Below are 25,843 nucleotides of genomic sequence, written 5' to 3'. Positions count from 1 at the left end.
TGGAGAAGTGTACTGGAGGCTAGCAAGAAGACTGGAGCCAAACTGGCCTCAATTTCTGCTGCTTCTAGGATATAGCTTTGGCAAATACTTTTACCGTCTGTTTCTTCTTAATTAAATGGCTATATTTTGTTGGTATTGTTTGATTGATTGAGACACATTTCAATATCTGTTATGAACCTATAAGATGATTAGCAGAATATTTTAAAAACTTAATACAACTGTCTGTTATTTATAAAAAATAACCCCTCTCTTTAGGGGCTGAAGGGATGGATCAGTGGTTAAAGGTGCTTGCTTTCAAAGCCTTATGGCCTACGTTTGATTCTTCAGTGCCCATATAAAGTCATATGCACAAAGTGGCACATGTGTCTGGAGTTCATTTGCAGTGACACAGGCCCTGGTGTACCCATATTAATTAAGTAACTCATTCTCTCTGTCTGCTTACAAATAAATAATAATAATGATAATGTTTCCTTTAAATATAGTGATACAGGCATGTTGATAAAGCAGGAATGAAAGTCTTATTATGCATATATTGATCAAAAGGAAGTAGGAGTATTCATCAATAGCTGTAGAACACCTTAACAAAAATTAGCAAATTGAATACAACCATGTAGAAATATAATTGTACAGCACATTCATTTGTTCCAGGTATATAATACTTGTTTAAAATAAAAATCATCTACAAATTGATGAAACAGCCAACACCCATTTATGAAAAAAGACTCTTAGAAAGTTAGGAATAGAGGGGAATTACCTCAATTTGACCAAGAACACCCATAAAAGTCTATACCCTACCTTGTAAACAATAACAAGGTGCTTGCTCCCTAAGACTTTGATGCCTGATTTTGTAATTCTTACTCAACATAGTACTGGAAGTTGTAGCTATTGTAAAAATAAAATGAAGATTGAGGGCTAGATATATGCATCAGCAGCTAAAGGTGCTTGATTGTAAAGCTTGATGGTCTAGGTTCAGTTCCCCAGCACCCATATAAAGGCAGATGCACAAAGAGGCGCATGCATCTGGAGTTCATTTGTAGTGGTCAGAGGTTCTGGTCATTCTTTCTTTTTATCTCTCTCTCTTACAAATAAATAAATAAAATTTTAAAAATGAAGGTTTCAAAGTAAGAAATAAAACTATTTTTTAAGATAGCATGATTACATACATAGCACCCTCCCCAGTTAATTAAATGTCTTCCACCTGAACTAATAAATGGGTCCAGCAAGCTTATTGGCTATAAAGATGAATGTATTTCTGTAGATCAGTAACAAGCATGTAGGTACCAAGAACTAATAACGATTATACTTACTCACAAATAATTAAGTTTAATATAACAAAATGTATCCAGGACTTACAGACTAAAAAGTTTAAAACCTTGATAAAAGAAATTGAAAGAAGATCAATAAATAGAGACATAGAACATGCAAGAAAGAAGACACATGCAAGAAAAATGCCTGTTCTCCCTAAATTAATACATAGGATTAACACAATTCCTAGAAAAATTTTAGCTATTTTGGGGCAGGAGAGATGGCTTAGCAGTTAAGCATTTGGCTGTGAAGCCTAAGGACCCTGGTTCAATGCTCAATTCCCCAAGACTCACGTTAGCCAGATACACAAGGTGACACATGCATCTGGAGTTCATTTGCAGTGGCTGGAGGCCCTGGCGCACCCATTTTCTCTCTCTCTCCCTGTCTTTCTCTCTCTGTCTGCTGCTCTCAAATAAATAAACAATTTTAAAAAAATTTAGCTATTTTGTGGGTATAGCAGTGGCAGCTGGAATTTAAGTGCAAAGGACCAGGAGCCATATGACAAGCAGAAAAAATTTGAAAAGGAAGACTAATGAATTCATGGAAGAATCAGTGTACCCAAGACTTACATGTCTCCAGTAGTAAAGATGTGTGATATTGAAAGACAGACATGGAACTAGAAGGGACACAATACAGAATCCGCAAATTGCCCCACACTATTATGCCTCTTGTAGCCTTATTTTTACAGCAGCTCCAGGCCCAGAGTCAGGAAGTCATTCTAGAACTACTATTCCTTTGCTGTGTGGCCTTGGATAGGCAGCTTTTCCAGCTGTAAACCTCTCTGAATCTGTAATGGCTCTAAGTCACTTTACTTTTTCTGTTACAACTTTTCTTGTGCTGAATGGAGAAAATCCTGCTTGCTTCCTTCCAAAATTTCATTTGAAACATGATGATATATTTTGACTTTTCAAGAATAAGGAATTTGTGTGTGTATGTGTGCATGTGTGTGTGTGTTACATGCATGTGAGTGTGTACACTTGTCTGTGGGGCATATGCCCATTTAGACACATGTGTGTTGAGCCAGAGGTTGATGCCAAGTATTTTTCTCAATTGCTCTCCACATTCTTTTTTTCCATCTTTTTTTTTCTTTCCCACCTTATTTTTCAGGCAGAGTCTGTTTCTGAGCCTTGAGTTCACCAACTCATCTAGACAACATATCCAGGAAGCCCTAGGGATTCTGTTTTTCTCTGCCATCCTAATCATCTGGGACTACGGGGTGTGCTGCCATGACCAGCTTTTATGTGGACTCTGGAGATCTGAATTCAGGTCTTTAATCTTGTACTGTACAGCACTTTACCTGCTGAGCCATCTCTCTAGCCTCCAAGGATAAGGAATTCTGTATAGCAAAACAATCACTACATTGAGTGATATTAATAACTTACCTCAACACTTTAAGAACTTGACTGTGCACCTGAAGTTGGATGCCAAGAACTTCTGTGTAATTTGTTTATTTCATTTCTTCCCGATAAATGCCAGAAGTTCTTCAATTCACTGTATAAAGTATGAACAACTGGGACGTAAGTTTTTAAAGCTGTCTTCTGAATGCCTTAAGACCCAGAGCTTACGGTTTGGCTAGGTAATTTCCAAGAATGACTGTGAACAAGAAGTTTTATAGCAATTTAAGAGAGGTTCAGGCATAATTGTTGTTTCCCCGTAGAATAGTGCTGCTTGTGTGGGCAGGAAGGAAGATCTTGAAGAGATCCAAACCAATCAAACAATCACTCAAAGATGATTATATATAAATTCATACTGCATGGGTTCTTGAGATCCTTGAAAAGCACATATAAACATGGAATACAAAACACACACATATGTGTGGGCAAATGTGTGTGCATACATACACACTTATAGTATCCTGAGCACCAATACTATATTCTGTGATTCCTACTACAAAATACCTATGGCTAAAATCAAGCAGGTAGATGTGGAACCTATAGGAGTACCTAAACTTGAAATATGTGTAATTAGAGTGGTTAGAGGTATGAATTTATCTGGGTTTAAACTTAAATTTCATCTTTTGTTAACTGTGGTCTTCCATGTGTCATTTAACTATTTTGTACTTTGGTTTTCTCTTCCATATAATTGCTATAATTATAACACCTATCTCATAGGATTGCAGTGAGGATTTGAAGAAGTCTTTTATGCTAAGCTTTTATGCATGAAATAGAGTGTGTATGAATGCATATATTGCGCTCACGTGTTGTGTGGATGGTGTGAGTGGGAGGAGGCGCTGCCTTTAATTGCTATCTGTGTATGTCATGTCATGGGGCTATTGCCTCATTGCTCTCACTACTCTTCCCTTCTTATTTGAATAAATAAAAACAAGTATTTTATTTTATTTGAGAGAGAGGAGAAAGAGAGAGGAATAGGGAGGGGGGGAGGGAAAATAGATGCACCAGGGCCTCTAGCCATTGCAAACAAATTCCAGACACATGTGCCAACTTGTACATCTGGCTTATGTGTGTACTGGAGAATCAAACGGCTTTGCAGGCAAGTGCCTTAACTGCTAAGCTATCTCTGCAGTCCAAGTATGTTTTTTTGTTGTTGTTTTTTAGATGTTTTATTTACTTATTTGAGAAAGATAGAGGGAGAGAGAAAAATGAGGGGGGAGACAAATAGGGAAGCCAAGGCCTCTAGTCACTGCAAACAAACTCCAGATGCATGTGACACTTTGTGCATCTGGCTTACGTGGGTACTGGGGAATCAAACCTGGGTCCTTAGGCTTCACAGGCAAGCACCTTAACTGCTAAGCCATCTTTCCAGCCCACAAGTATGTTTTGAGGAGACTCAGCAGAGGGATTTCTTGTCCATTACATTGGGAGGTAGGTTGGAGACCTAGGTTGGGGCTCCAGCTCTGATATCCAGACCCTTGTCAACAAGGTGTATAGTTGTATATACGTGAACTGGTGACTCTCACCTTCATTCTTAGCTGTATATTGAAGAAGCTGATGGGTAAACTCCTGAGAGACAGGGTGTTTTACAGGTGAAGAAACTATTCTGCCTACATGAAGCTTTCTAACAGCAAGCATTCATTGAGCATATTTTCGGTAGCAGCCACTTTTCTAGGCCCTTGGGATTACTTTATCCTTGCAGTAATCCTGTGAGGAAGACTTTCCCATCATACTCATTGTGTGATTAGGAAACTGAAGCAGACAGAGGCTGATGTGCCCAAGGCCATATGTTTATGGATTGGCAGAGGTGGGATCCCTAGCCAGATAAGGTCAGAAATTCTATCCAGCACCAGATAGTACAAGGAAAAGGGTAAGTCAAGATGAGGGGGCTGTGTCCTAACTTAGATGTCTTGTTTTCTCCATTAAGAGTATCTGGAGCTCCTCCTAGGTTATTCTTGATGATGACGATAAAAATGTGTTAGGTAGTGCTGGGTGTGGTGGCGCACGCCTTTAATCCCAGCATTCGGGAGGCAGAGGTAGGAGGATTTCTGTGAGTTCGAGGCCACCCTGAGACAACAGAGTGAATTCCAAGTCAGCCTGGGCTAGAGTGAGACCCTACCTTGAAAAAAAAAAAAAAGTGTTAGGTTAACTTGATTTTTAGGTTGCTAAGAGTATAGCGGACCTACCATGCTGAGTTTCTTTTCCTTCTCTCATATTATCCACATAGGTGGAGGTTTGGTGAGGGACACCCGGCTGGCTGGAAAGGAAACGGGAAGATCAGAGCTAGGAGAAGATTACCAAGCTTTGGCCTGCTCTGCCCCTCTGCTGGCCTTGACTTCTCATGTTTGGTTAATTAGTCTCACTGTGTCCCTAATCTCTGATTTCCCTCGGTACTGCCCTAATGGTGGCAATAAGCAGAGAAGGCAAGGCATCATCATCCCAACCAAGAGTAACTGGCAAGTGATTTTTTCTTCCTTTCTTTTTTAAATTTTTTATTTATTTTTATTTATTTGAGAGTGACAGAGAGAGAGAGAGAGAGAGAGAGAGAGAGAATGGGCACAGCAGCCATTGCAAACGAACTCCAGATGCGTGTGCCACCTTGTGCATCTGGCTTACATGGGTACTGGAGAATGGAGCCTCAAACTGGTGCCTTTAGGCTTCACAAACAAGCATTGAACCACTTAGCCATCTCTCCAGCCCGATTTGTTCTTTATTATGTTCCCAGTGACTTCATCTTAAGCAATTAGTGGTCATGGTGGCAGTAAAATGGTATTTTTGCTCTGCATGCTGCCCCAGGCCTCTGTGAATTCCCAGCTTCTTTAGTCAAATTGCCCTAATATGTTGAGAGCTCACCTGTTATTTCCATAAATTACCATGGCAGATTGGGAATTTATTAGGGTTGCTCTGAGGTTTTATTATATTGTATTTTAATTTTTAATTGGAAACTTTAGTATACAAACATATTACAAATTGGTTACCCTCTTGTGTCTCCTCTCCCCTTCCCCCATTTCTCTGCCCCCCCCCTTTGGTGGGATATCAGTGGTCTCTGTGGGGTCATGGATGCACCAGTTAGTGCCTGTGGGGAGGATATATACCTCCCTGTATACCTTCCCACACAGTGGCTCTTACATTTTTCCCTACCCTCTCCCATTATGTTCCCTAAGGATTGAGGTTTTATTTTTTACTTTTTAAGTTCTATACATTATTAAAAGCATGTAATCTTCAGAGGTATTTTCACAGATGTCTTAGGAAAAGAACTCTGAACTTGGAGCCAGTAGCCTAGGGTGTTTTAATCTAAGTTTTGGTTGTAACTGACTGTGATACTGTAAAGACAGTCTGACCTATGTTCTGTTCTAGGTGGGCTTGGGGGGGGGCAGTGGAGAAGATGACTGAAGAGATTGAGGAACTGAATCAGTGGAATGTTGCCTGAGTCAGCCTGGGGATGAGGGAGGGGTCGGTTCTAAGACCTTGACCTCATCAGTCATACCCTTAATGGAGTCATATACTTGATCTCACCATGCACAGTGAGAATTTAGACTACACACACTGACCATTAGTAGGGTAGTAGGAATGGACCATTCTTGTGGACGTCCTTCTCTATGAGAGCGTAATAGAAAAGCAGGATGTGATGGAGGTGAGCATCTGGTGTTCTCATTCACAGCTTTTTGAAACTGCGACCTATTCTACCAAAAGTTTCCGGGCTAGCGCAGCCCAGAGGTGTTTGTTTTGGAAACCTAGAATGAGATTGGTTCAGCAGTGTTATGCAAGTGAAGAAGTGGGGACAGTCCAAAGGGCTTTTTGCTTTGGTCCTAAGTGACTTTTACCAAAGGGGGTATTTACGCATATCTTGAGTGAGACTAGAACATTTCTCCAGTTCAAGCACCAGCACATGCAAATGTTCTATCCAATGTGAGACTTTTCTGTCTTCTTCCCATTGGCAGATGCCTTTCCCACCCAGGGTACTGGTATGCCAATCACAGCCTAATTTCTGAGTGCTTCCTGGATGCTTGCTATGTTAACTCATTTAATCTCATATAAACTGTGTGTAGTAAATATGATTGCTATATTTTATTCATATGGCAACTGAGGCACAGTTGGGTTAACTATCTTTCTCAAGACAAATGAGAGGATCAGTTAAGACTTGAAGGCAGATAGTAAGTGGCTCTAGCACCTAAGCTTTTAACCACAGCTCAACACTGGCTCCATAAAACCTACGAGTTTTTTGACTTTAGGCTATTATAGTTGGAGAACGTACACACTATCTCTATTAAAAATCCAAGTGGAGCATGGGTTTTCAATCTGCTGGTAAGGAAGATTGTCATGACTCACAGAGGAGGGGCACCCAGGGTGCGTCAGTAGACGTGAGTCCCAAAGCTGTCCTGGGTTGAACCAGGTTGTGCTCCTGCCAGAACACTGGCTGCAGAAGTCTCAGGAAAGTGCCAAGTGCGGAAGGGTAACCTGAGAACAATCTCCCAGTGAGTCCCTCAGCACCTGCCAAATGTAGCTCATCTGGTCCTTGCTCTGTGATGTGAGCCCTCCTAGGGCTTTTGTCAATGTCACCTGTTTCCACTGGTGATGAAGACCCAGCCCCTAGGATTCCCCTTGAATGTTATCCTGAGAAATGCCTCTGTTGTGTGGCCCAAGTTCCATTACTCAGGTCGGTTGTCACAGGACTTCATTCCAGTAACCAGTGTTGGCTTTGTTTGTTATTTGTGTAGCTCTTCAGGTCAGAGTCAGGGCTGTGCTTGAATTGGGACTGTAGCTTTAGGTCCATTTGAAATGTGGTCTGTGAGGACAGCCAATCACAGGACACCACTAGTCTCTGCCATGCAGCTGAATTTATGACAGCTCATGGGAAGTCAAGTGGCTTTCTATTATGATGGCTAAGGCAAAGTGCTTAGTTTAGTCCTCACCACAACCCTGTGTGGGGAGCACAGTCATTAGACAATAAGAGAAGCAGAAACAGAGAGAAACAAACACAAAGAGGGACAAACACTTGCCCTAAGTCAGACAATCAGTGAAGAGAGGAGCTGGGACTTAAACCTTGACAGTAAAGGCCTGGAATTATTTGTCTTCTTGGCTACTAAGCTGCTTCACCTGTCCTCTGCCAGACTTTGTAGAACATAAAATGATGAGTAACAGGTCCTTTCTCCAAAACTGTCTTTTTTTAAAAAATAAAACATTTACTTATTTGAGAGTGAGAGAGGGAGGAAAGGCATACACACACACACACACACACACACACACACACACACACAAATATATGTATATTTATATACATATATTTAAATATCTATATCTATATCTATATCTATATCTACACATACATATATATATATATGGCGAGAGAGAGAGAGAACCAGGTCCTCCAGCCATTGGAAATGAACTTCAGACACATGCTCCACCTTTTGTATCTGGCTTACATGGGTACTGGGGAATCAAACGTGGGTCTTTAAGGTTTTGCAGGCAAGTGCCTTAACCACTAAGCCATCTCTCCAGCCCCAAAGCTGTCTTGATCGTCTCAGTTATTTAGGATTTTGGTAGTTTTTGGTTGTCCTTGAAGTTGATGGAAAAAAGACAAAGCACACTTTAAGGTTTTGTTACAGGTTGATTTTTCTGGAGGCTTTCAAAAGACACAGAAGATGGTGTCATTAGAAATGCTGGGCTTTGGGAAGATGCTGGGCCGTGGGAACTAAGTTCATTTAGTCCTTGTTATCAGCATGAGGTAATGAAGGCTATTTCTGAATATTTTAAGTGTGATTTCTCATTTGATTCTCATCATCATTTCCTGGGATGCAGACTAAATGGTCCCCACCTTCTAGAAGAGGAAATTGAGGTTCACAGATGTTATGTAACCTACTCACAGCCACACAGCTGGTACGTGTTGGGCTGATGAGGAGCCCAGAAAGTCTGGCTCCAGCCCATTTTAATTAACAACCACTCCAGAGTGGAAAGACCGCTGTTCCGGGGTTTAGGACAGTTAGCCCAACACTGCTAAAATGCAGCACATGGAATGGCCAAGCCATACCTATTCTCTGGTGTTCACTTGTTTATGTATCCATTCAATAACTATTCCTAGTAGACCTATTGTGTGCTTGGCACCATTAGTACAGGATACATACCACTGAGTAAGAGACTTGGTCTATGCTCATCTAGATGTCACAGTTGAAATTTTAGTTTGTTTCTCCATAAAAGATAAGAATTAAGGTAGATGTATACTTCTTTTTTTTAAAATAGATGAATATTTCTCATCTTTTTGCAAACCCATCTTCTCTATATAAATAGTTTATGGAATGGGGAGATGGCTTAAGGATGTTGTTCAAGCATGAGTACTGAGTACCTCAATTCACATCTCTAGAACCATATCAAGTCTGATGCTATAGAGCTAGCATTCATAATCCCAGCACACCTAGGACAAGAAGGAAGGAAGAGATAGGAGAACCTGCTGGAAACTCACAGGCCAGCTAGTTGGCATTTGCAGCAGTAAACAATGAGAGAGCCGGCCTCAAACACAATGAGGACCAGTGCACAATATTATCCTTTAACTCCACGTGCACACCATGGAACATGTGTAGCCACACTCACTCAACTGAACACACATCATACACACACCAAAAAACATAGCTTATACTTCTCTTAGCTTTTTTCAAATTTCCAAGTAAGTGACTTACCATGACTCAAAATAAATGAAAGCAATTATAATGTTGAGTAATTTTGCTTGAATCACACAGATCCTCATCCCTATTCCCGAGAAGCTTTTCATCCCATTCCTTCTTCACAGCCTGCATTGTTTCCATTAAGAAATACTGGTTGGAGGCTGGGCGTGTTGGCGCACTCCTTTAATTCCAGCACTTGGAAGGCAGAGGTAGGAGGATCGCCATGAGTTTGAGGCCACCCTGAGAATACATAGTGAATTCTAGGTCAGCCTGGGCTAGAGCGAGACCCTATCTCAAAACCTTGAAAAGCCCCAAACAAACAACAACAACAACAAAAAACCAGTGATTGGTTGATTTGTATTCTTGCTCTAAAAACAATAGCATCTACCATTAAATTGTTAATTGCTCTAAAATGCTGGGGTTGTGTCTGTTTAATTTATATTCATTCCTCCACCGAGTTTTGGCTCTTAGGATTGTGCAGCAAATAAAATTTTGCTTATTCCTTTTACTGAAAACCCTATTTCCTCATGGGGCCTTGTTGGAGTGAGTCATGTACTCTCTGGCCATCTGACATTTCCCCATCCTGTTTCGGGAGGGAGCAGAAAGGGACTTGCCCAGGAGTCTGACACAGCAGGCCCACAGGCCTCTCGTTCCGGGCCTTGTGAGTTTAGATGCGCTTTTGGCTCTAGGAAATGCCGGGGCTGTTTTTACTCTAGGTTTTCATGGGAAAGGATGCTTCATAGACCTCTTAGGGACAGCAGCTGGCTTATAAATACCTCCAGAGTTTTGGGCACTGGAAGGATTGGCTTCGCCAGCGCACTGCTTTGCCCTTAGTTGTGCATGACTCCATGATGTTCTTGAACTACTTCGTGGATTCACTTGTAAAGTCTCAGGGATGTCTCAATGTGAATAATAAATGAACAGGACTTACTTGTTTATTGTACTGAAGGAGAACAGAATCTTCAATTAGAACTAGAAGAATTTATTTCCTTGGGTTCTTACAAGGAGTTGTGAAAAAGACAATTTACACACTAAATACCAATGTAGTAGACCTGTGCTCAGTGATACGTATAGAGAGATGAAGATGAGGAAGACCAATGTCTGGGGACGTGCCAGCAACTGTCAACAACTGGCTCTGAGGAACAGGTGGTCAGCCCTAATGCTATTGCTTCTGCCAATGTCCACTGTGTAAATACTCAAGCTGCCAATAAGCTGTCAGCTGGCTGGCAGAATTCCTGAAAATTGGCTAAACACCTCTGAGGAGTCTGTATAAACTGGCCCTATACCCTCGTGCCACAGCCTGCTTTTAACATGCTCAGTGGACTCCATGGGAATGGTAATGCATTATGATATGGGCAGAGACAGATGTGCAGATAGAAAGGTTTCACAATGGTCAGTGAACACACGTCCAGGTGGTGAGCCTCAGTGAAAATCGAGAGGGTATAGAAGGCCACTAGATCAATGGGGAAAAGGACCTCATAAGCATCCCCACTGCATTCAAGCCAAGGGGAAACATCTTGCTCTGACTGTTACCATTTAGCCGTTTCATACCTGCCCAGGTGGCAATATCTTGAGCTGACTGTGCGAACCCTCACCATTTATCCTCAACACGCCTGCCCAGGCTTTTCCCCAGCTTTACTGATGCAAACCTTCTACTATGACCAGCCCAGTGCAGTGTTTCCCTGGGCTTCTGAGCACGTCCTTCCCTTAGCCTACCCTTCACTGTCCATTCAGAAGGTGCTTTCTCCTCTCCTCCATCTTCCTGCTTTACTCATCCTTCCTTTCACACAACAGTTCCAAGTCGCATACCATCAAGGGAAAGAGTGACACAACGGGATGTATTACAGTTATGAACTGGTGTTCCTCAAACAAGGGAAAGGCAAACAGTAGAAACAGAGAAGATATTGAGCACTTTGAAGCAGTAAGGCTTGTGTTCAGAGCACACAGACAGTCCTCCAACATCAATATGCAAAAGGCAAAAAAAAAAAAAAAAAAAAGTAGGGAAATGAGACTTGAACAGGGACTTCCTAAGAGTGGATATCCAAATGACCTAAGAAAAAATGCTGACCGTCACTGTGTCCTCACTTTAATCATAGAGACAATGAGACATCACTATGTCCCCATCTCAATGTCTGAAACTAATATACCTGTGCTACCAAGTATTGTGGAATTGGGACAATGACAAATAATAAAAAGTGCCATTACAAGCGGAACTTGGTAATATTTTTTGAAAACTGTTTGGGGAGTAGTTATTACCATTGTTTATTTGTATTCTTTTTGTTCAGTGGCTACTTTCCTAGACACACGTCTACAAATATAATGCACACGTTACGGGGATGTTTGTGCTGGAATGCTCATACAGCATTATAAGTAAAATAGCTCCAAATTAGAAGTAGTCAGATGTTTATCAATAGTAGTAAATAATTTTTTTTTTTTTTTGGATTTTTGAGGTAGGGTCTCACTCTAGCCCAGGCTGACCTGGAATTCATTCTGTATTCTCAGGGTGGCCTCGAACTCATGGTGATCCTCCTACCTCTGCCTCCCGAGTGCTGGGATTAAAGGCGTGTGCCACCACACCCGGCTAGTAGTAGTAAATAAGTTTTGAACTCAATAATGTAGAATTCCATACAGCTTAGAGCATGGGTGACTCTCTCACTAATTAATTTTAAGTGAACACAGATTGAAAAGAATGCTAATGAAATATATATATACATACCAATGCATATTTTCAAAAATAGACAAAGCAATGCCTGGAAGCTAGAAGTTAGCTTACTTGGTTTTTCTTTGGGAAGAAGCAGAATGTTGGTAATTGGGAGAGCCAGGTTGGGCCTTCTGAGGATACAGTCTGGGCAACAATTTAGCTTTATTTTACATAAGAAGGTGAAAGAAGGCCTTGATAAGGCAGTATTTCAGGAGGAATTTGAGTGAAATGAGAAAGTGAGCCTTGGAGGCATCTAGAGGAAAAGCATACCAGGCAGAGAAAACAGTAAGTACCAAGGCCCCGCTTAGGAGATCCGCCCCCCCCCCCACCTGCTACCTCTAAAGCAAGAAACTCACACTTTATTCATTTAGGTCAACAAACACCTCTTTTTCCTTCATTTTATTATTAGTAATGTTATTATTGGGAACAGGAGCTCATGTAGCTGAAGATGACTTTGAGTTTCTGATTCTTATGTCCCCACCTCCTGAATGCTGGGATCACAGGCCTGGACCACCATGTCTGATGTCATATGGTGCTAGGGATGACTGGAACTCTGGGCTTTGTGTCTAGGAGACAGGCATGCTGCTCACTGAGGAACATCCCAAGACACCCTCAAATTCCAACAAAATCAGGGTTCATTTAATCCTATTTTTTGATTTTATTTATTTATTTATTTATTTATTTATTTATTTATTTATTCATTAGAGACAGAGAGAAGGAGAGAGTGTGAGAGAGAGAATGGGTACACCAGGGCCTCTAGCCACTGCAAACAAACTCCAGATGCAGGTGCCGCCATTATGCATCTGGCTTACATGGGACCTGGAGAAGCCAACCTGAGTCCTTAGGCTTCACAGGCATGCGCCTTCACTGCTAAGCCATCTCTCCAGCCCCTAATGCTATTTTTTCTATTCTCCACCATCGTTGCCTATGTGGGCAACAGTTTCTTCCTTCTTCTTTTTGACAGTTTCTTAAATTTACCTTTCCATGCTCCATGTCTGATTTGTAGCTGGTTATTATGCCATTCTTTTTTTTATTTTTATTTTTATTTTCTTTTTGTTATTTTTTAAAATTTAATTTATTAGTTTTCTTTTCAGCAAATACAGGCAGTTTGGTACCATTGTTTAGGCTCATCCATGATCTACCCCCTCCCAATGGACCCTCCTTGTTGATGTAAATGGGTTGTGCATTGTGGAGTTAGCTCACAGTTATTGGTAAGATAAATGTCTCTGCATATCATGACCCAACATGTGACTCTGACATTCTTTCCATTCTTTTGCCTAAAGTCCTCTACTTGCTCCCTTTTGTGCTCAGAAAAATGCATTGCGGGATTTCTACTTTCCCTTCTGATGTCACTTCTTCCTGCTTGTCCCTTAAACTTCACATCCAAATCACAGAGAAGCAATCATGTTTGTCAAATTCCACCTGAGAGCCCCCTCGTCTCTGCACAGGAGGCTGCCTCTAGTTGCAGTGTGTTTCCCCTACCAAACCATTTTATAAATTTTGCACATATCTTGGTTGTTTTGGTCTTGGAAACCTTTCTTGCCTTTTTAACCTTGGTCAGGTATTCCTCCATGAGGCTGTGATAGCATTCTGTCTTCCCATCATTGCCCTCTTACATCATTCTGTAATAGATTTTTTTTTTCAAAACCTTCCACTCTCCCTTAAGAGCAGGTGGGAGGTAACTATGTCTGTTTCTGCCTTCACTACTTAGCACAGTCCAGGAGATTTAGAAATTGCTAAATTAAGTGAATACATATTGAGTTAGATCTGTATGATATAATAAGAGCTTAGAAATATTTTTATTATGAACTGATAGCAGTATTTTAGAGTCAAAACAATAGCTACCAAAACACAAATGCCAGATTCATTGTGTTTCTATTTTATGTTTCATAATTTTTCAAATACATGAATTATACCTGATCTTGTTGAATTATACCCATAATTGGAGTTCACAGAACTTTGGATCTGTGAAAAAATTCAAATGTAGAGATCTAGTTATCTTGTTCTGATTCCATAACAATGTCAATCTTGGGACTTGTTTCTACAATTGAGACTTGTTTTTCAGGAAAAAAAAAAATATCCTGAAGATGTATTAGTTTTGTCAAGCTTTTGGCATGCTAAGTGAACATTCTTTCTAATTTGTCACAGACCCTGAATATAGAAATGAACACTTTCAAGTGATGAGAAAATATAAAAGGCAGAGAGAAGCAGAAGGAAGGTCTCAGGTACATGATTTGTGCCCATGAGAGAAGTGATATTACTGATCTCTGTGAGGTACGAGAATGGGAGAGAGTTGAGCAAGTACTTAAAATGGGGGTTAGAGCATGGTACCAGTCTTTTTTAAGTGTGTGTGCGTGCATGCATGCGTGCATATGTGTGAAAGCCAGAAGACAACTGAAGGTGTTATTGTCAGAAACACCCACCACCTTTGAGACGGGTTCTCATGGGCCTGGAGGTCATTAATTAGGGTAGACTTGCTGGCCAGCAATCCCAAGGTGCCTTTGATCTCCATTTGCCAGCGCTGGAATTACAGGTGTGTTCTACCATGATATCGTTTTTATGTGGGTACTAGAGAGCCCTGCTCAGGGCCTCATGCTTGCAAGGCAAGTACTTTACCAACTAAGCTGTATCCTCAAAGTCTTGAAATTTACTGTAGCAGGTTGATTTGGAGAGTTATAAGAATCTGAGCATTGATTACACTCATAGCTGACATTTATTAAGCAGATGCTGTATGCCAGATGCTGGCAAATCTGCTATAGGCCTGGAGAGATTGCTCAGTGGTTAAGACATTTGCCTGCAAAGTCTGACAGCCTGGGTTCAATTCTCCAGTGCCCACATGAAGCCACATGCACAAAATGGTGCATGTATCTAGAGTTTGTTTGCAGTGGCTAGAGGGCCTGGCATGACCGTTCTCTCTCTCTCTGTCTCTTTTCTTGCAAATAAATAAATAATAAAATATTTGAAAAATAAACTGTTTTAGACCATATTATTTAATCTTAACAACAATCACTTATGACTAATGTTGTTAGCCATTTTACAGAGCATCCAATTGACTGAGAGAGCATGAGTAATCTGTCCCAGATTACACAGCAGGTGAGTGTCAGTGTGAGCTAGGAATCCAGTTTCTTGGGCTTGAAATGTATTGAAAGAATATTAGTAACTCATCTTTCCATGAAGCACATCTTCTCTTTTAGGTTAGTGCACTGGTTTCCTCATGGCATCATGTGCTGCCCGGTTGGTTAAGGAGCAGGAGAACATAGATGGTGAATTCCATGCACTCAGCATATGAGCGAGCATGTGACCCACAGAGTACATGTGAACAGGATCTTTCACACCAAACAGCACTAACTTTAGCCTGGCGGAGCAGAGCTTCATGAAAGAAGCTCTTGGAATTGTTGGTGGGGGTGGTGGAGTATCCGTTGGGGGAGACAGTGACCCTGGAGAGGAAGAGAGGAGGAACATCTGGCCAGGACCCCCGCCCCCACCCCCACCCCAGGCCTCTGGGCTCCAAGCTCTGGCTGAGGGGTGTGTTTGCTTGGCTGTGATTCCATCCCTCCAGTTTCCCTCTTGGGTGTCTTATTTCATGAGCTCTAGGGCTGTGATTGCCCCAGAGCACCAGGCTCCTGCCTTCTTCAAGCCCCAGCCTCTGGCTTTCTACACTTCCTCCCCGGCCAGAGTTGGGTGAGGGTCTGAAAAATGACACTGATTGGATGCACATTTTGGTGGAGGCCACAGCTGGACAGGCGCCTCAGCAACTCCCTAACCCAAATGAAACTGACAGCTACACCCTCCTGAGTGCAGCCCAGACCACTGCCTTATAAACAGAGGCCCGGCTCCTCCGCTCCACCCACACTCTTGCTGCTTCCTGCCGAAACCCTAGGGAGCCATGTGCCTCCAGGCCTCCTGCCCTGTCCCTGCTCCCCACCAGTCGCTTCTGTGTGCTCTGCGATGACGGGAAACCTCACTGGGCTAAATGTGCTAGTTGTCTGCCTATTTGGGGCTATATAGATTTACTTCTTGATTCCCGCGCCTCCGGACCTCCTCTGCTCCCCCACGCCACCACTTCACCATTCGCCTGGGCAAGGGTGGTGGGGTACATGGGTCCTGAGTCTGATCATGATCTTACCGGAGTGCTCAGTTGAGACAAAAGCACGTATTTATGATGTGAGCTCAAGTTTATTTTTGTTAACAAGCCACACCTACTTGCATCGAACATTCTCTAAGGCTGATGCAGTGGTTAGAACTTTACTGATTGCCAGGGTGGAGAGGGTGTTGCAGTGTTGCAGGTCCGGAGTCAAGTTCTCTTGGGCTATCTTTGCCCCTTAAATTGTCATTGATTGTCACCTCTATATGTGACCTAATATCCTTGGGACTATTAGGTAAATCCTTTTGGAATGTATGGACAGACCCCTAGTTTCCACCATCCCCAAAACTAAGAATATCATCAGATGACATTGAAAGCATATAACAGGATTTCTCCACTTGGCTGTAATCTACCTATCAAGAGCCCCACCAGTGTATTTTAAAGGCCTTTTATTTATGACTTTTTTTGGTTCTGTTACTATAAAAACTTCAGGTACGCGTAGTGGCGCACGCCTTTGATCCCAGCACTCGAGAGACAGAGGTAGGAGGATCACCATGAGTTCAAGGCCAGCCTGAGCTAGAGTGAAACCCTACCTCAAAAAAAAAAATTAAAAACTTCATACAATTGTTACTACTATAGTGCATGGGATTTAGTGTGACCTTAATCTGGACCACGGTCATGTGTATTTGTCTCCAGAATCAACTGTCTATTACTCCCTTTGAGGTGAGAACTATGCTGGTTTGGTTGACAATGGCAAAATTTTCTCTGTTAATCTGTTCATTGAGTTGAGCTTTACAAGATTCATGAGTAGGGGATATTGGTTAGAGCATGTAGCTCTTAGAAGAGATGGAGATATAGACAATTTTGAAAAAGAACTAAGGCCTGTTCCCCCAGAGTGCATGGAGCAGCCCAGCTGTTGGACCAAAGTGGTCTCCTGGAGAAGTCATAAAGTCAGATCAAATGAACCCTTGGAACTAGAGTCCCACAAGGTTGTTTGATGACATGTGTCAGGTTAGATCCACTTGGAAAGTAAGTCTCAGCAAGTGATTCGACCTGACAACGCTGCATGCTAACCTGGACTGCTTTTTATTAGAGCAAAGGGGGTGGGGCTCTTTGTTTGGTTTTGGTATGCTTGTTTCTGCTGCCAAGGTGTTGTAATGTCAGGATTGTTTTAATATGTATGAGCCCCCGCCATGCACTAGGGAGAGTCGGAATGCATTCACTGTGTAATGAGATTGGTTCCAGTTGTAACAATAGTAGGCAAGATGATGGCAGGCACTGGTCTAAGTATTAACTCATTTATTCCTCATGCTGGCCCTCACGGGTGCTACTGCTGTTAGCATCCCATTTCATGATGAGAAAACTGAGGCTTGAGTTTTAGGAATTTGCTTAAAATCACAGCTAGTAATGATAAGACTGGTAACAGAAGGCCAGGTAGTGTGGTTCCAAAGTCTGTGTGTCAACCATTGACCTGCAGAATGCTTGACAGCGTCATTGAAGGAGTGATTGTGTAGCTGGGCTGCGCCAGGCTTGCCCATGCTAGCCCTGAGGATGCATAGTCACTGGCAATAGTGACAGCAACTGGCAATGAAAGAAACCCTCTTGGGACTGAAAACAGAATCGGCTCATCTGTTGGCCACCAGCGTTTGCAATTTATTACATGGGGCTTCCCTTCTTAGAACACTTTGCTGAATGAAGCAGAAACCTGGAGCTGAGTGAGAGGCAACCCGAGAAGATGGGGTAGTTAGAAGGGAGAAGAATCAAATGGCAGAGCTTGATGAGGGTCTGTGGCCAAGCTGAGGGATTCACTTCTCGGAGCCGTCTGGGCAGATGTTCACTGTGTAGCCCCTCACTGTGAATGCACTTGGGGCTCTCCCCACATCAGCATGGGCATGTTGATGCTCACTCAGTTCTGCATTCTCTCTAAATATCACTTGTTTAAAAAAGAGCATTCTGCCTAGCCTTCACTGTGAACCCAGATTTCCGTGAAAACCTGTCTCTAGTGGTTGCTCTCACTTGGGCTTGCTTTCTTTCATGGAGAATGGTTTTGTTGGAGAGCTGTTTGAAGCTAAACATGGTTATGTGATCTGGATTCTACTACCTATCTGATAACTAGATATTATTATGCTATTATTTATTTCTTATTTCATCCAAAGTATGAGAAAATAAAGGAAAAACTGAATTTTGAATATATTCAACTTTTCTTAATTTCATTTTGATTTCCATCCTGTAAAAATCACTAATTATTCCTATTAATTTCATTGAAGTCAAATTCTAGCTTTAGGCTGAATCTGGTGATACAGGGCTGCAATTCCAGCTACTGGGGTGGTTGAGGCAGGAGGATCTCAAATTACAGCTTGTTTAGACTACGGGGGGAGTTCAAGCCCAGCCTGTACAATTTAATATGATCTTATTTCAAAATTAATAATATCAATAAAGTGTTTGGAGACATAAATAAGTGGTAGAGTGCTTACCTGGCATACACAAGGCCCTGTGTTTAACTCTGGTACTGCAAAGAAAAGAAAAAATCCTCAGTTTTAATTTAATAGCCCACAGATTAAAAAAAAAATTAGAACCAAACTTCTCTCTAAAATTCTTAAGCATAAGCCGGGCGTGGTGGCGCACACCTTTAATCCCAGCACTCGGGAGGCAGAGGTAGGAAGATCACCAAGAATTTGAGGCCACCCTGAGACTACAGAGTGAATTCCAGGTCAGCCTGAACTAGAGTGAGACCCTACCTTAAAACCACCTCCCCCTCAAAATTCTTAAGCATGTATGCAGTATTTTTGGATTTCCATGTAACTAGTTTAGAAACCCTCAGGCTGAGCTTTTCTCCTGGTTAGCTGCTGGTCTCACCTGATCAGAGCTTATCAGTGGGTGTACAGCTGGTATGTATCATCTTAGGAAAGTGGCATTCCACATCGGCCTTCACGAGAATCACAACTGCAACTCTGTTTTCAAGCTAACATTGTTATTCATAAGAAACCCTCTTTAAACAGTCAGGAACCGCACAGGAATGTCACATTAGCAGTGACCCTAACTTCACCCTGAGCCTGTCTCTTACTAACTTTCCCGTGCCCAGCACTGCAGAATTCTCACCACATGCTATGTGGTCTTGTCTTCATCCTTGGCCTTCCTCCCACTCACTATTAGCAACAATATCCAGGTTTCTTCCTACGACACGCTCTTTGTAGGCAAACACCTTAACCACTAATCCATCTCTCCAGTCCCCGCTTTGTTTTTTTAAGTAGACATGTTGGAATGTATATTTTAGCCAAAATTCTAGAAGCTGTGGGACTCAAGGACTTGAATTTGGGGATCATGGCAAGCCATTGGAGGAAGTACTGGGATGACACTCGAGGTGTTACTCCGGATCATTAAGTTCCAGGGCACTGTGAAGAGCAGGCGTTCGTAGCTCATACCACCAAACTGCTTAAGCTGATGGCAGAGGCAGAGAAGGAAGCTCTGTGCCGTGTGGCTAAGCTAATGCATTCTCTTCTATACTCTGTCCCCGCACGCGCCATAATGAGAAGAAGTAGGAGAGACACTGAGCAAGGTCGCTTTAAACCGTCAGGAGTGGTTTGTATTTTGGCGGAATCTAAACCACTGTCGGATAAAAGATTCAGATATACTCTCTGATGAATGATTTGGGATTCAGAAAGATGAGGGCATGGGGAAAGAAACTGAAAACGCAGAAGTCATGGTCCTATGTATGTTTGTACAGTTTTAGGCATCAGAGTAGATTCCATTATTTTATGCAACCATTAAGTGTTATTAATGGGGCAACTACCTATTACTCATAATTTGCTTCTGACTAAAGTGTAAAGTTGCTTTAAATCATGTAGCTATTGCTGAGCATAGACTGACACCCAGTTCCACCATAGCATCTGGGCTGTATGGCACATGCAGACAACAGGAGGCAATATTAACCAGCCCTGGAATCTACGTGTGAATGTGTGAAAGCCTCTAAGGGTGTCCGGTGAGTAAAAACCACGTGGCTCTGGGCCATAAGCATCATTGCCTAAGGCTTCACATGGGCATCAGTTGATAAAGGTTACTCTCTCCACTCATAGGTTAGGTACCAATCTACCCTCTGTATCAGGCAGCTATCAGCAAACCTGGTTTTATACCCTGATGAACTGAATAGACTGTGAAAATGGGAAGGGATTTTAGGGATTTACTATTCAGTATCTGGCATAGAGTAAACGTCTCCCTAAAGCCTTCAAATTAGATGTTTCTCCATCTTATTGGATACTTCCAATAATAGAGACCTCACAAAGCATGCCCATTCTGAGGTGGCTCTACTTTTCAGATATTCCCCTTTATTTCTGGTTGAAATGTACTTGTCCCCTGTGTTCTTCAGTGATGACTTTGCTTTTCTCTGGTATGCCCTGAACCCCTCCACTTCAGGAGGGACCATCTCCTATGTAAAGATCAGAACCTAGTGTACTGTTCTTGTTTCTGCCTGAAATGTTCCACACCTTTTTAATAAATCCTCTTGTTTGCCTGGCAGTCACCATCACTGCTTTCATCTCCCTGCAGGGGGCTCCACAAGCCTTCAGGTTCTGCTCTGCAGCATCCTCTCACAGGTCCGGTGCCTCTCTCCAAGAAGACCCTCACTCTTCTTGGAAGCCCTGGCTGGACGACTTTAGGTTCTCCTCCTTGTCGCATCTTTCTTCCCAGCGTTTGCATCACTAACACTTCTGTGAATGATAAGTCACAGTCATATTTTGCTTTTTCTAATGTTTGTCATTCTACTTCTCTTCTTGGATTATTTCTTTTGTTTTTCTCATAAAACATTTAACTTTTTCCAAAGGCGATGACATCAAAATAAAAGAGAGACTAATGGAGAGAGGGAGGGGATAGGATGATGTATAGGTTTGTGAAGGGGAGAGTGGGGGAGCGAGGGGAATTATCATGGTTTATTGTCCTAAGTATGGAAGCTGCCAATGAAAAGGAAAATATGAAAAAATAAGGAGTTGCTCTAAAAAAAAATTAACTTTTTCCCATCAGCTGTGGAAAAGAGACTCCACAGGTCCTGTCGCTACCTCTTCCAGCTTACTCTTACCATGCCAAATGTTTGTACTGCTGCTTACAGCTCATGGGAACAATGAGTGCAGAAAAATGAAAAGCAATGTGATGTCTTATGTCATGCAATTTCTTACGTGGACACTGTCTACTCAGCTAGATTCATGTGTGTGGCTCTGAGGCTGGAGTCTTCATTTGACGTCTGTCTCTACAGTCTGAGGATGCAGTCTGTTGGCGTGGACTTAAGCACAATTGCTTCTGTGTGCAGCTAATAGTACTTGCTCATTGATGCATCTTACGGGTCTCATTCATCATTCAGTGGCAGTAACATTCTGATTCTTCTAGCACAGCTTTTAGTTGCATAGTAGTGGTAGTGCTCACTGTCTAGAAGGAACTAAGTGTGAGAGAGCGCATGCCAGTCCCTTTCTCAGTAACCTTGCCTCCATTTTACAGCTTGAGAAACTTCACCTCAGAGACCATGTTTGTCTCACCCGAGATTACACTATTAGTTGAGCAGCAACCATGATATTTCCAGCTCTCAACTAGCTAACTCCCTCGGACTTAATAGAGAAACAGACACACTGTGGCATTTCTGATTTTCTTTCTCACCTTTTGCTTCTTTATCACCTAACACATTACCTAGGATATTATAAGCTTTCAATGTATTCTTGTTAATAAATAATTGAAACCATTTTGTTTTGTTGGAAAGACATTTAAGAAGAAAAAAACTAGATTCTAGATTGAGTAATGAGGCATAAAGTAAAACTGTGGAATTAGGACTGGAGAGATGGCTTAGTGGTTAAGTGCTTGTCTGTGAAGCCTAAGGACCCCGGTTCGAGGCTCGATTCCCTAGGACCCACATAAGCCAGATGCACAAGGGGGCACATGCGTCTGGAGGTCGTTTGCAGTGGATAGAGGCCCTGGCATGCCCATTCTCTCTCTCTCTCTCTATCTGCCTCTCTCTCTCTCTCTCTCAAATAAATAAATAAAAATGAACCAAAAAAAAACCACTATGGAATTATTACTTGAGAACGAGAGTCTATAAAGTTTATTAAGAAATATCTAAAGTATTGGGTCAGTGGTCACAGTGCCTACATAGCATGGAAAACCTTGTCTCTGACCACACTGAGTTTATAATGAGGCAAATATAGTTGGCACAATATAAACGAGATAAAAATAGAAGATATGAGACTAAATGTATGAAAAAAAAAACACTTCAAATTAACGAAATGCAATCAACATCATCAAGGAGTTCAGATAAGCATAGGTAGTGGAAAGCCGGCTGTGAGGGTCTTGCCATCATTAAAAGAAAGGTGAGTTAGAGGGAGGAAAGAAGGGAAGGAGGGAAGGAGGGAGGCTGGATGGAAGACGAGAGGCCTGTGGACTCCAGGGTAGTCATGGACAGCTAGGACAGCCCACTGGCTTGCCGACCCACCAGCTCAAGTTTCAGAAATGGAAGAGATTAAAAATATTTATAAGAAAGGACCAAAAGCTTACTAAGTACCTGCTTATCTGATTTGTGGAAGGCACTTTGTTAGGTGTTAGGAATTCACTGGTGATTAAAATACATAATATCTCTAAGCTTATGAAGTATAAATTCAAGTGTAGTCCAGGAACTTTATTTGGAATCTTGCCAAACTGTTTTATCAGGAGGTGCTAAGGTCACATGGTCTCATCTTGTAGGGGCGTTGCAAATCTTGGCTTTCCTAGCATGTGGATTTTGTAGTTCCTTCTTTCTTTCTAATCAGCTTTTTCCTGAGGCTCCCTGCCTTTCCCAAGCCTAGACATATTCTGAACATTTAGGGACCCTCATGGAATTGGTGACACCACACACCATTGACTGGATTTAGTTGCTGTGCACACAGTCCTGTGGTTAATCTGAGCAGAATCCAGGCCAAAGGAGCTCAGTCCTTCATTTGGCCTTTAATCCCCTTTTAAAGAAATTTAAATTTACTTTTTCCATTTTTTAACATTTTATTCATTTAGTTATTTATTTGAGAGAGAGAAGGGGGAGAGTCAGACAGAGAGAGAGAGAGAGAGAGAGAGAGAGAGAAACTCCAGATACATGTACCACCTTGTGCATCTGGCTTTACATTGGCCCCGGGGAATTGAACCAAGCTCCCTTGGCTCTGCAGGCAAATGCCTTAACTGCTAAGCTACCTCTACAGCATTCCTTTTTCCATTTTTGACATTTTCATTCATTCACGTTGTATATTCTGATCTTATTTTCCCCAATTATCATGACTGTGCACTCTCCCTTTACATCTGACTGCCACAGTTAATGAGAAGAGCAAGCTTAGGATGTCTTGGTATAAAACAGATTGTAGGCTAGCCTGCCGATTTCCTATTCTGATGAAGGCACCATGTAGTATGAGTTTCAGGAAATGGAGAATTTAGGGTGCAGAAAGGGTGCCCCCATGCTCCTACCCCACCTGTCCTACGATAAAGACCTGTTACATATCGCCAGAGAATGCCTCGGCACTGAGGAACCAAGAGTGGCAGGGGAAGAGGGGCTGAGTTTGTAGGAAGAGACTCACGGCCTGTGCAGAGCACTGGATAATGCAGCATGTCCTACAGCCCGACTCAGTTCATACCTGCATCAAAGAGTTGTCTTAGCCTTTAGGCTGCCATCCTAAAATGTCATAGACTGCGTGGCTTACAAGTAACAGATTTTTTTTCCCCTACACTTCTGGAGTTTGGGAAGTCCCAAATCAAAGTTTTGGTACCTTGGCATGGCTGGTGAGAGCTTGTTTAACAGGTTATGTATGGTGCTTTTTTACTGTGTCTTCACATGTTGGAACAAGTGAGTGATCTCTCTGAGGTCTTTGATTTTTATTCTACCTATCTATCAATTATCTATCTACCTATTGTCTATTTATCTACTTATCTATTTTGGGGTTTCAAGAAGCGAAGGCTGGTTTTAAGGATCATGGAAATCCTCCTTTCTCAGCCTCTCAAGTGCTGAGATTCCATGTATGAGCCACCATTCCTGGCCCTGGAGTCATTTTTCCAAAAAAAAAAAAAAAATTATATAGGGTTACATAAGACCACTTCATGCAAGAATATAATGTACTCTGAGCACATTCCCCCCATACCTTGCTATTCTTTCCCCTTTCCAGCCCCTCTTCCTATTAGCCCCCTTTGTTCCCCAGATAGTTTCACTTCCTTCCTGTTATCTATGCATGCATTATTTTATAAGTTAATAATGTCTAAGATCTACAAATGAGAAACAAAACGCAGCATTTGTTTTTCTGAGACTGACTTAATTTAACATGATTATCTCTAGTTGTATTCATTTTTTCTGCAAATGGCATAACTTCATTCCTCTTTATAGCTGAAAAAAAAAAACTCTACTGTGAATAAAAGACTTTTATAAAACATCCCAAGACATCCATCATGACTGAACAACTTATCAGAATTCTAATACTATCACATTGGTGGCTAGGATTTTAACTTATGAACCTCAGGGTACGTGAACATTCAGTTCATGGCATTATCTAATTAGGTCCCTGACAGTCATGAACCATTTCGCACAGTAAGTTGAGTTCGGCTTCTCTGTGATGTAAAGCACAGCTTTTGCTTCAAGGAGTTTCCCTGTAGAGGCTGCCAGAGTCCCCTGCTTATGTACCCTGAAGCACAGTTCTGAGAAACCAAAGTCCAGTTCTTTCCACAGGCAACCACTGCTCCTCCTCTTCTTGTTTTGCTTTGAAGATGCCTCCAGGACCCAGAGGGAGAAGTTAGCCTTGTTTCTGTGAAGACCTTTGGCTGGACTCTGCTGGCCCTCCCAGAGGTGAGAGGCCACCATTCCCACAGCCTCAGGCTTGGCACAGGCTTCTCCCTGGTGGGTCCAGAATTCAGATCTCCAATCTGACTCCAGCCAGAGCCTGTCTGTCCCAGACTGACCTTGTGGGCTCTCTCGCTGACTGTCTCTTAATAGCCCTTGCCATTGGTGATTTTCATTCCAGACAGGAGCCAATGGGTTCCTGAAAGGGACTGTGTGGGCTTCTCCCGCCATCTTCACTCTGGCCTGGATCTGACTGAGTTCTCTGCGGTCTGGTTGAGGAATGATGATGAACCCGGGCTGCCCCTTGTGTTTTGTGATACTTAAGGCTGCCAATTCTCTTCTTACTGTAATACAGTGTGTGCCTGGGCTGGAGGGGAAGCTGGGTCCCTCCTGGATGGAGAGCCGGCCCTGCTACGATGCGGAGCCTGTGGTGAGTGTTTGAAACCATGGCTAATAGAATTTAGAGAGGTGCCTTGGAGTCGCCTCCATTCTCATTCACCCTCATCCTTCCTTTGAATGAAGAGGGACCGAGTCCATTTAGGGAATGGCGTCCCTGCTCAGTCCCCGGGGGTGGGGGAGGGTCGTTGTGACAGCTGGAGCTAGAACTAAGGCTCAAAGGTGGGTTCCCTTGTACATTCTGCTTCTGTCCTCCCTGGTTCAGGATCCTCCCGAGGCTCTGAAACACAAGGGGAAATGTATGCGAAGCTTAGCTTACTGGCTGCCATCTAGCAAATGCTCCCTAAACATGTATTCCTACTTTGAGAAATCCTGAGAGGAACAAAGCATTCTTACCCTCCAGGCACAGAGGTTTCCACACACAATACGCAAGCACACCTGGGGTGCAGCAAAAGGCACCACGTGGGTGTTTGCTGAGTCATGGGCAGAGATTCAGGG

At 42.4% G+C, this 25,843-nt stretch overlaps 1 protein-coding gene across 6 annotated transcripts in view; it reads left to right on the top strand.

Moving 5' to 3' along the window:
• The window catches only part of Ddr2 (discoidin domain receptor tyrosine kinase 2), a 157,144-nt gene that overhangs the window by 47,542 nt on the left and 83,759 nt on the right, over positions 1-25,843 (top strand). Inside the window, exon 3 of one of the 6 annotated variants that reach the window (XM_045142155.1) lies at positions 24,839-24,955. The exons of 4 other annotated variants lie outside the window; for them this stretch is intronic. The gene's annotated coding sequence lies outside the window, so the exon portion shown is untranslated. Of the gene's footprint in view, positions 1-4,923; positions 5,153-24,838; positions 24,956-25,843 lie in introns of all 6 variants that reach the window. One more of the 6 variants, XM_045142154.1, reaches the window with a different exon arrangement.

Source organism: Jaculus jaculus, chromosome 1 (genome assembly GCF_020740685.1).
Source record: "Jaculus jaculus isolate mJacJac1 chromosome 1, mJacJac1.mat.Y.cur, whole genome shotgun sequence".
NCBI lineage: Eukaryota > Metazoa > Chordata > Mammalia > Rodentia > Dipodidae > Jaculus > Jaculus jaculus.
This window is presented reverse-complemented; position numbering and strand designations above follow the sequence as displayed.